Here is a 12,460-nt window from a genome sequence, read left to right on the forward strand (position 1 = left end):
CAACTCTCCCAGCTCAAGGCTGTCACAGGAGAAAGGCTCGCTTGTCAACGTGATCCTCTCCTGTTTGTTTCTGTATTGAGGTTGGGACATGTGGGAATGCCTGGAATGCCCTGGAGCTTTGGGAGTCCTGTCAGGCAGCTAATGGTTTTGGGTGGTACAAGTTGGGATTGATTTCTGTTGGTTTCCATCCTGCTGTGCCTTCTTCTCCCTTGTTGCTGAATGACCTCTGCTCTACTCTTTCCCTCCTGGAGCCACAGCTTGGCTTAATCTTCAGAAACCCTCTGTTGCACCTTCACTGGACTGGGTGGGATGGGCTCCTCAAACTCCTAGTGACCTTGCATGTTCCTCAGTCCAGTTCACTCTTCTACAGAGATCTACACAGATCTACTCAGACCTTGTACAGGGGCTTTGCCTTCACCCTTTCCACACTCCTCCAATGATGAACCAGATCCAATGGAATGCTGCAGGAGCTGATATATTGGATCTGCTGGTGTAGAAGATCTGCTGACCTCCCGGATCTACTGACACACTGGATCTTGCTGGTGTGCTAGGTCCACCAGCACAACGGGTCTGCTGATGTACTAGATCCACTGGTTTCCAGGGTCTGCCGGTCCACTCATGAACTGGGTAAGCTGATACACTTGGTCTGGTGCTACACCAGATTTTCTGGGATATAGGGCCGAATTTTGCGCCCTGCGGGCACTTGTGCCCCCGACCAGACTGGGCGTAAAATTACGTGAGATGACATCGGGCGAGCGTCCCGAGGTCACCGCGCACTCGTATGATATTTCGCTCAGTGGGCACACACGGCAGTCATAAGCGCATGCGCCAATGATTGAGCGGGCAATTAAGTCTCAGAGTGTGGATCCCGAGTTAAATAATATCAGCAGCAAGCTTTAGTGAGTGTAAAACAATAAAGGGTTATTTATTCTCACACAGTCACCTCGAATTTAAAACACGATGTCTCACGCACTCATTCCCACATGCGCACACACACACACACGCAAAGGTTCATTACAGGTTAAAGTAGTATACTGTTACAAACTATGGTTAACGCAGTCTCTAGTTTATAGTCTCCATCTCCCATGAGGCAGGCCTGCTTTCTTTAATGGTTTCAATGCTTTGAAGTTGAAGCAAGTGTTTTGTAAAGCGAAGGGTTCTCAACAGGGCTGTGAGGTCTCTCGTAGTTGAATTTCTAGAAGGTTGGTTCCTAGGTGAACTTTAACTGGAGCAGGTTTGGCGAGCCCTCCTCTCTGTTTGGGTCTCCCACTTTCAGGGTATTGCTGTTAACTACCTTGGCTGTTTGAATGAGTTGCAGCTAATTCGATGCCTTTCTGATCGAACTCTGTCTGCAAGCAGCCTCGAGCTCATTTTAAAAGCAGACAGAAAACATGGCTGTCTCATCATGTGAACGTTTACAAGTTCAAAGTCCTTTTCCAAATAAGGTGCATTGATTAGGCATCAGATGTTGCTGTTTAACACCTGGAGAGCTGGAGGCAGGTCAGGATCTTTGTGTTTGAATGATCCATTCAATTTGATGATGATTCCCTTTTGGGTTGGTTTCAGGGCATTGATACATATTGGTCTGGAATGGTCCTTTTGTTCCCTCTTGAGACAGAGGGGTGGTTTCAACTCACAAAAGAAGTCAGGTGACCATCAGGCAGCCGTATCTTTCAGCCTTTTGTGTCCAGTTCTAAAATATAAAACCTAGTTTGAAGTTCAGAATATACAGGGGCATGTACACTGGTATACATAGTCCACAGGATCCACTACTATACCATCCATTGGTATACCGGTTCTGCTGGTACACAGGATCTGCTTGTATATTGGATCTGTGGGTATACCAGTTCTGGGAGCAAACTGGAGCTGTTGGTATACTGAATGTATCGGTGCGCACTCTTAACAGCTGAGGCCATGACTCACCTCAGCCGGACCCCAAGAACAGCCTCTGTTTGCTCATTGGTTGACCCTTCACTGCTCCTCAGCTCTCTGCTTCCATTGGAACACAACGTTTGACCCTGAGCCACATAAGGAGATATTAGGTCAGGTGACCAAACACTTGGTCAAAGAGGTTGGTTTTAAGGAGGGTCTTAAAGGAGGAAAGTGAGGTAGAGAGGCGGAGAGGGGTAGGGAGGGAATTCCAGAGCTTGGGGCCCAGGCAGCTGAAGGCACGGCCACCAATGGTGGAGCGGTTAGAATCGGGGATGCACAAGAGACCCAATTTTGATAATCCCAGAGATTTGGGAGAGTCGGGCTGGAGGAGGTTACAGAAATGGGAGGGGTGGGGGGGGGAAGAGGGTTGCGTGAGGCCATGGGGGGGATTTGAAACCAAGTGTTAGAGCTTAAATTTGAGAATTGGCTTGAACTGGACCTGATGGAGCCAGCGGCGCCAGTGGGCGATGGGTGGGCGGGACTTGTTGCCGACGCAGGCAACAGAGACGAGCTCAGGTTTCCAAGGAATACACAGCGGGAGACCATGCAGACAGGAGACCATTGGAAGAGTCAAGCCAATGGCAGGACCAGCAGCAGATGGGCCAGCTTATGGGTGGAGACGGACAATGCGGCAGAGCTGAGAGTGGGCAGTCTGAGTGAGGGGGCAGATGTGGCGTTGCAAGCTCATGTCAGGGGCAAACAGCATGCTGGGGTAACAGAGTCTGGTTCAAACTCAGACCATTGCTATGGAGGCCTGTACAACCGGGGGTTAGGGAACAAAATTAGCGGAGTTCAGGAGAGGAGAAGGGAAAGCAGGCAGACTAAAGTAGGAAAGAAGGGGAGCAAATGACAAAGACAAAAAAATGTTGAAATAAGCAGAAATAAGCACTTACAGAGTTTTGAATGGGGAACAGAGGGCAAATGGGAAAGTGATATGAGCTACCTGCTTCCTCCAGGCAATAATCTTCATGACCCTCATGGACTTGGAGGGGAGGGAGTGGATTTGGTACCTCAATCTAATGTTGAAAGCTGGTGTGGAAATTCGAGCTCCAGTCACTTGCCCAATGGATACAGGAAGTATCCAAAGTGTGACCAGGCTGACAAAAGGCAATTGATTTCAAGAACACTAACTTGTATTTGATATCGCAATTTTAACATGGCAACATGTTCAAAAGCTCTTCCCATCAGCACCATCAAAGAAAATTTGACACCGAGCCATAGAAGGAGGTAATGGATAAGTGAACAAAAGCACGGTCAAAGAGGTTGGTTTTAAGGAGTGTCTTAAAGTGAGGTAGAGAGGCGGAGAGGGGTAGGGAGGGAATTCCAGAGCTTAGGGCCCAGGAAGCTGAAGGCACGGCCGCCAATGGTGGAGCGATTAAAATCGGGGATGCTCGGAGGTTAGAGGAGTGCAGAGATCTCGGAGGGTTGTGGGGCTGGAGGGGATTACAGAGATAGGGAGTTGTGAGGCCATGGAGGGAATGTGAAAACAAGGGAGAGAATTTCAAAACGGCTGCAGTGCTGGATTAAGGAATGACATAGAGGAGAAGGATGGTGGGCGAATGGGGCGTGGTGTGAGTTTAAGAGATGTGAAGCAAAGTTCTGGATCACTTCATGTCTCCAGATGATGAATGTTGGCAAACTACTCAGGAGTACATTAAAATCTCTAAAGAAAGCATTAGATCTGCCAATCACGCAGAAGATTAACGGGTACGACAGTCTGCTATGGAGGGACAAAGGACCCAAGTTCAAAACCTACTCATTGATAGGATAGTTCATTACAACTGGAGAAACCAGAGATGACAAATATCAAATAACTCCTCAACTCACATACTCACACTGTACCCCATCCAACTCCCCACCCTCTCTCACACACACTGTACCCCATCCAACTCCCCACCCTCTCACAAACACACTGTACCCCATCCAACTCCCCACCCTCTCTCACACACACTGTACCCCATCCAACTCCCCACCCTCTCACACACACACTGTACCCCATCCAACTCCCCACCCTCTCACAAACACACTGTACCCCATCCAACTCCCCACCCTCTCTCACACACACTGTACCCCATCCAACTCCCCACCCTCTCACACACACACTGTACCCCATCCAACTCCCCACCCTCTCACACTCACACTGTACCCCATCCAACTCCCCACCCTCTCACATACTCACACTGTACCCCATCCAACTCCCCACCCTCTCTCACACACACTGTACCCCATCCAACTCCCCACCCTCTCACAAACACACTGTACCCCATCCAACTCCCCACCCTCTCTCACACACACTGTACCCCATCCAACTCCCCACCCTCTCACACACACACTGTACCCCATCCAACTCCCCACCCTCTCACACTCACACTGTACCCCATCCAACTCCCCACCCTCTCACACACACACACTGTACCCCATCCAACTCCCCACCCTCTCACACACACTGTACCCCATCCAACTCCCCACCCTCTCACAAACACACTGTACCACATCCAACTCCCCACCCTCTCACATACACACTGTACCCCATCCAACTCCCCACCCTCTCACACACACTGTACCCCATCCAACTCCCCACCCTCTCACACACACACTGTACCCCATCCAACTCCCCACCCTCTCACACACACTGTACCCCATCCAACTCCCCACCCTCTCACAAACACACTGTACCACATCCAACTCCCCACCCTCTCACATACACACTGTACCCCATCCAACTCCCCACCCTCTCACACACACTGTACCCCATCCAACTCCCCACCCTCTCACACACACACTGTACCCCATCCAACTCCCCACCCTCTCACACTCACACTGTACCCCATCCAACTCCCCACCCTCTCACACACACACACTGTACCCCATCCAACTCCCCACCCTCTCACACACACTGTACCCCATCCAACTCCCCACCCTCTCACAAACACACTGTACCACATCCAACTCCCCACCCTCTCACATACACACTGTACCCCATCCAACTCCCCACCCTCTCACACACACACTGTACCCCATCCAACTCCCCACCCTCTCACACTCACACTGTACCCCATCCAACTCCCCACCCTCACTCACACACACACTGTACCCCATCCAACTCCCCACCCTCTCACAAACACACTGTACCACATCCAACTCCCCACCCTCTCACATACACACTGTACCCCATCCAACTCCCCACCCTCTCACACACACACTGTACCCCATCCAACTCCCCACCCTCTCACACTCACACTGTACCCCATCCAACTCCCCACCCTCACACACACACACACTGTACCCCATCCAACTCCCCACCCTCTCACACACACTGTACCCCATCCAACTCCCCACCCTCTCACAAACACACTGTACCACATCCAACTCCCCACCCTCTCACATACACACTGTACCACATCTAACTCCCCACCCTCTCACACACACACTGTACCCCATCCAACTCCCCACCCTCTCACACACACACTGTACCACATCCAACTCCCCACCTTCTCACACACACTGTACCCCATCCAACCCCCCACCCTCTCAGACACACTGTACCCCATCCAACTCCCCACCCTCTAACAAACACACTGTACCCCATCCAACTCCCCACCCTCTCACACTCACACTGTACCCCATCCAACTCCCCACCCTCTCACACACACACACTGTACCCCATCCAACTCCCCACCCTCTCACACACACTGTACCCCATCCAACTCCCCACCCTCTCACAAACACACTGTACCACATCCAACTCCCCACCCTCTCACATACACACTGTACCCCATCCAACTCCCCACCCTCTCACACACACACTGTACCCCATCCAACTCCCCACCCTCTCACACTCACACTGTACCCCATCCAACTCCCCACCCCCACACACACACACACTGTACCCCATCCAACTCCCCACCCTCTCACACACACTGTACCCCATCCAACTCCCCACCCTCTCACAAACACACTGTACCACATCCAACTCCCCACCCTCTCACAAACACACTGTACCCCATCCAACTCCCCACCCTCTCACAAACACACTGTACCCCATCCAACTCCCCACCCTCTCACACACACTGTACCCCATCCAACTCCCCACCCTCTCACACACACACTGTACCCCATCCAACTCCCCACCCTCACACACACACTGTACCCCATCCAACTCCCCACCCTCTCACACACACTGTACCCCATCTGACTCCCCACCCTCTCACACTCACACTGTACCCCATCCAACTCCCCACCCTCTCACACACACACTGTACCCCATCCAACTCCCCACCCTCTCACACACACTGTAACCCATCCAACTCCCCACCCTCTCACACACACACACTGTACCCCATCCAACTCCCCACCCTCACACACACACTGTACCCCATCCAACTCTCCACCCTCTCACACACACACTGTACCCCATCCAACTCTCCACCCACTCACACACACACTGTACCCCATCCAACTCCCCACCCTCTCACACTCACACTGTACCCCATCCAACTCCCCACCCTCACACACACACACACTGTACCCCATCCAACTCCCCACCCTCTCACACACACTGTACCCCATCCAACTCCCCACCCTCTCACACACACACACTGTACCCCACCCAACTCCCCACCCTCTCACACACACACTGTACCCCATCCAACTCCCCACCCTCTCACACACACACTGTACCCCATCCAACTCCCCACCCTCCCTCACACTCACTGTACCCCATCCCACTCCCCACCCTCTCACACACACTGTACCCCATCCAACTCCCCACCTTCTCACACACACACTGTACCCCATCCAACTCCCCACCTTCTCACACACTCACTGTACCCCATTCAACTCCCCACCCTCTCTCACACACACTGTACCCCATCCAACTCCCCACCCTCTCACACACACACTGTACTGCATGCAACTCCCCACCATCTCTCTCACACACTGTACCCCATCCAACTCCCCACCCTCTCACACACACACTGTACCCCATCCAACTCCCCACCCTCTCACACACAAACACTGTACCCCATCCAACTCCCCACCCTCTCACACACACTGTACCCCATCCAACTCCCCACCCTCTCACACACTCACAGTACCCCCATCCAATTCCCCATTTTGTCACACATTCACTGTGCCCCATTGAACTCCCCACGGAGCCATGGTATATGTGAACAGTAACCCCCAGGATGCTTTGAATGGGTCTTTGGCAATGACCCTTTATTTGAACGTGTGCCTGTATGGAAAGGTATCACCTATGGCATACACGTTGCAGGCACTGGCTTCCAATTGGGAATGTGGTGTGGAATTCTAAGCCATTGGCCAGAATATTGCTGTCGGCGTGTGGGGGCGGGGCCTGACACTCCGAAGCGTAAAATGACGCGCTATGGCGCCAGGCATCCGCCCCGACGTCATCGTGCGGCATTTAGATATATCGTTTGTCTGGCAGGCGTGCGTTGGAGGCTGCTGTGCGCTTGCTGAAATGTCGATGGCCTATTCAGGCCATTAAAAAAACAATTAACGCTCTTTACAATGCTGTCCGTCCATCCTTAAGGCTGGCGGGCTAGCGAAGAGCCCAAGTGGCCTTTGCGTTTTTCAGGGAACCTCATCCACGGGTGGTATGAGGTTGTCTAAATATTTTACTAATTGAAAAAGTTTTCCTAAATATTAAAACATATCCCAGCTCATGTGGCTCTTTCGCATGAGGGGACAGAGTTAAATCATTTTGTACTTCGTTTTATTAGCAACTTAATCTCCCTGAGGCAGCTCTGTGCCTCAGGCAGATTGCTGCACTCTTGTGTGCACGTGCGCTATAATGCGCAGGCCCCGACTCTCTCTCTCTCTCCTCCCCCCACCCGCTGAGCGCTCCCAGCCGCGCGCTACGCCGGGCGGGCCTTAATTGTCCTGCCCACATAAAATGGCGGCGCGCAGCCGATCGAGGGTGGCGATTGGATCCTCGCCAGCCCCTGCCCGCTACCGCCCAGCCCACCCACCCTCCGTAGGCACGTTTCTGGCCCTTGTGTTTTCACGGTCTTGCTGAAGCAGATGGGCTTTTGAATGGCCCGCTGCATTTTCCGGCTCTGCTTCCACTGCAATGGCGCCGTCAAACTCCGCCCATGATGCTGTGGCGATAACACAAACCTGAGTCAAACAGGGGCAGGCTTGGGTCCTAAGTATTGCTGGATACAAGGTGCTCAGGAATGGTATAGATGGGAAGAAAGGAACAGGGTCTGCAGTATTGAATGAGGATTACATTGCCAGAGGGCATCTATAGAGGAGATGGTGTCTTGGTGATGCCACTGAACTAGTCATCCACAGACCCAGGCTAATGCTCTGGTGATTTGGGTTCAAATTCCACCATTGGAGCTGGTGGAATTTTAACTCAATTAATAAAATCTGCAATATAAGGATAGTCTCAGTAATGGCTAGCATGAAACTATCATTGATTGTCGTAAAACCCCATCTGGTTCACTATTGTCCTTTAGGGAAGGAAATCTGCTGTCCTTACCTGGTCTGGCCTACATGTGACTCCAGACCCACAGCAATGTGGTTGACTCTTAGCTGCCCCCTGAAATGGCCTAGCAAGCCACTCAGTTCAAGGGCAATAGGGATGGGCAACAAATGTTGGCCTTGTTTATGATTCCCACACCCATGAAAGAATTTAAAAAAAAATACCCAAGAGGGGCTCAAGGACCGAATCTATTTAGTTACAGTTAAGAATAAGTAGAGGTACTATTAAACTACTAGATATATCCTATAGACCACCAACTAGTGGGGAAAATATCAAGGAACAAATCTGCTGGAAAATTACAGATAAGAGTTGTGATAAGGGAAGCTTTTAATTATCCAAATATAGACTGGAATAGTAATAGTGTAAAGGAAGGAGAGGGGGCAATTTTTGAAGTGTGTTCAGGAGAATTTTCTACATCACTATGTTTACAGCCCAAGCAAGGAGGCATTGCTGGATCGGGTTCTAGGGAATGAGGCGGGTCAAGCTGTTGAAATGTCAGTCGGGGAACATTTAGGAAACAGTGATCATTGTATCATAAAGTTTAGGTTGCCAATGGAAAAGGGCAAGAAGCAAACTCAAGAAAAAACACTTAATTGGACGGGGACCAAGTTCAGAGGGGTGAGAATGGGCATGTCCCGGGTAAATTAGAATCAAAGGTTGGCAGGCAAAAGTGTAATGGAACAATGGGCTGCCTTTAAAGAGGAGATAGTTCAGGTACAGTTTTGATACATTCCCACGAGGAGCAAAGGTAGGGCAAACAAATCCAGAGCTCCTTGAATGACGAGAGGGATAGATAAATCAGATAAAGGACATGTATGACAGGTGTCAGGTAAATAATACAATTGAGAATTAGACTCAATGTAGAAAGCTTGGAGGGGAAGTGAAAAAAGAAATGAGAGCCAAGGAGAGAGTACGAGGCTGACAGCTAAGATAAAAGGGAACCTAAAAGTCTTCTATAGGCTTATAAGTAATGAAAGGATAGTAAGAGCAGGGTGGGACCAATTAGGGACTGAAAAGGAGATTTAAGCATGGAGGCAGAGAGCGTGGCTGAGGTAAAATATGAATAGTTTGCATCTGTCTTTACCAAGGAAGAAGATGCTGCCAAAGTCACAGGAAAGAGGAGGTCGTTGAGACACTGGGTGGGCTAAAAGTTGATAAAGAGGAGGTATTAGAGAAGCTGTCTGTACTTAAAGTTGGTAAGTCACCAGGACCAGATAAAATGCACCCAAGGATACTGAGGGAAGTAAGGGTGGAAATTTGGGAAGCACAGGCCATAAACTTCCAGTCCTTCTTAGATACAGGGGTGGTGCCCGAGCACTGGAGAAATGCAAATGTTACACCCTTGCTCAAAACAGGCTGTAAGGATAAGCCCAGCAACTACAGGCCACTCAGTTTAACCTCAGTGATGGGGAAGTATTCGAAATGGTAATTTGTGACAAAATTAACAGCCGCTTGGACAAGTGTGGATTCATTAAGGAAACCAGCAAGGATTTGTTAAAGGCATAAAGGGGCTTTTAATTAACTTGATTGAGTTTTCTGATGAGCTAAAAGGGAGGTTGATGAGGATAATGGGGTTGATGTGGTGCACATGGACTTCCAAAAGGTATTCGATAAAATGCCACACAACAGGCTTGTTAGCAAAGTTTAAGCGCATGGAACAATAGGGCCAATTTAACAGCCCCCTCCCGCCAGTGGGGTTTTCCACTCCCGCCGTGGTCAATGGAATTTTGAGTGGCTCACTGTATTTCCTGGCCCCACGCCCACCGCGATTGGGGCTGTAAAACTGTACCCAGAGAGCAGTGGCGAACGGCTGATTTTCAGACTGGCAGAAGGTGTGTAGCGGGATTCCTCAGGGATTGGCGTTAGGACCACTGTTTTTCTTGATCGATATTAATGGCCGAGACTTGGGAATGCAGGGCACAGTTTCAAAATTGGCAGATGACACAAAACTTGGAGGCACTGTGAGGAGGATAGTGATGGAATTCACAATGACATAGACATGTTGGTGGAATGAGCGGGCAAGGGACAGCTGAAGTTTAATGCAGGGAAGTGTGAAGGGATTCATTTTGTTGGGAAGAACATGGAGAGACAATAGAAGATACAGGGTACAATTCTAAAGGGGGTGCAGGAGCAGAGGGACCTGTGGGTATTTGTGAATAATTCATTGAATGTGGCAGGACAGGTTGAGAGCGTGGTTAAATAGCCATTCGGGCTCCTGGCCTTTAGAAATACAAAAGCAGTACAAAGGCAGGGAAATTATAACAAGCCTTTATGAAGCTCTCAACTGGAATATTGTATACGATCCTACGCACTACACTGTAGGAAGGGTGCAAAGATTTTGGAAATGATTGTTGAGAATGGTTCCAGGGATGAGAGACTTCAGGTACGTGCATAGATTTGAGAAGCTGTGAGTTGCTCTCCTGACAGTAGAGAAGGTCGAGAGGAGATTTGATGGACGTATTCAAGATCATGAGGGGTCTGGACAGAGTAGATAGGGAGAAACTGCTGGTGGAAAGTTTGATGAGGAGCGTTTGATTGGTAAACTATAGAGGGAACTTTACTCTGTATCTAACCCCGTGCTGTACCTGTCCTGGGAGTGTTTGATGGGGACAGTGTAGAGAGAGCTTTACTCTGTATCTAACCCCGTGCTGTACCTGTCCTGGGAGTGTTTGATGGGACAGTGTAGAGGGAGCTTTACTCTGTATCTAACCCCGTGCTGTACCTGTCCTGGGAGTGTTTGATGGGGACAGTGTGGAGGGATAAATGTTTATGCAGGGAGTGTAAGATGTGAAATTTGGGCGTTGTCATGTGTCCAGTGATTACTGTATATAGTGCGAATTAGCTTCCAATGGAATCAGATGTCTTCTATTTACTCCGTAAAGCTGAGCTCAAATGGATTTGTTTTGTTCATTTGCAGATGTTAAAGGATCCAAGAGGGAGTAGCGTTTCTAGAACATTCTTCAGCTGGTAATTAAATTAGATTCCCAACAGCCTGCCAGGGAAATATTAATATAAGTGAGCAAATTTCAAACAAAGCAGATAACTAAGTGAGCGAAGACTTGGAGCAGCTCGTTGTGTTTATTCAAGATGTGCTCGTTGACCTACATTGGCTCCCACTTCCCAACGCCTCGATTTTAACATTCTCACCCTTATTTTCAAATCTCTCCATGACCTCACCCCTCCCTATCTCTGTAACCCCCTCTAGCCCCACAACCCTCCGAGATCTCTGCGCTCCTCTAATTCTGGCCTCTTCTGCATTCCTGATTTTAATCGCTCCACCATTGGCGGCCATGCCTTCAGCTGCCTGGGCCCCAAGCTCTGGAATTCCCTCCCTACCCCTCTCCACCTCTCTACCTCACTTTCCCCCTTTAAGACACTCCTTAAAACCAACCTCTTTGACCAAACTTTTAGTCACCTGCCCCTTGTATCTCCTTACGTGGCTTGGGAATCATACTTTAGAATTGTGCCCGTGAAGTGCTGTGGGCCGCTTTACTTCGTTGAAGGCACTATATAATTACAAGCTGGTATTGTTGTTGTAAAAGTCTTCAGGGACCGAGCACAATGTCATCTCAGCACAGCATCTGTGAGGGGCTGGGGTTTATATATTTTAAAGGTTGTGACTTTTAATCAGGGTCTTGCATGTCAGAAGTACCACTTATCCTGTCCAACCCAACCCTGTCACAGTAGAGTCCTTATTGGCAATGAAGGCAGGAGTGCCAACTGGAGAATAGACCCTGCCAGGCTGCCCTCACTCTTCCTCATGGCCTTTCTTGCAGTTCCATTGTTCACCTCTTTTGATTCACGAAATGAACTCATCGCTTTCCTGCCCACGTCTCCCCCTGGCTCAACATTCCCTCTGGGCCCCCCCACCGTGACTGCTCCTCAGAGCCCCAAGGGCTGCCACCACTCAGTCGACATAGCCTAGGCCCCACACCTGTGCAGGCCCGACATCCTCTTCCTCCCAGGCCAGCCCACACTGATGCCCCAATGCGTTGCATTGGCCGGGTCACACAGTCCAGG

Source organism: Cetorhinus maximus, chromosome X (assembly GCF_964194155.1).
Source record: "Cetorhinus maximus chromosome X, sCetMax3.hap1.1, whole genome shotgun sequence".
In the NCBI taxonomy this organism is placed as follows: Eukaryota; Metazoa; Chordata; class Chondrichthyes; order Lamniformes; family Cetorhinidae; genus Cetorhinus; species Cetorhinus maximus.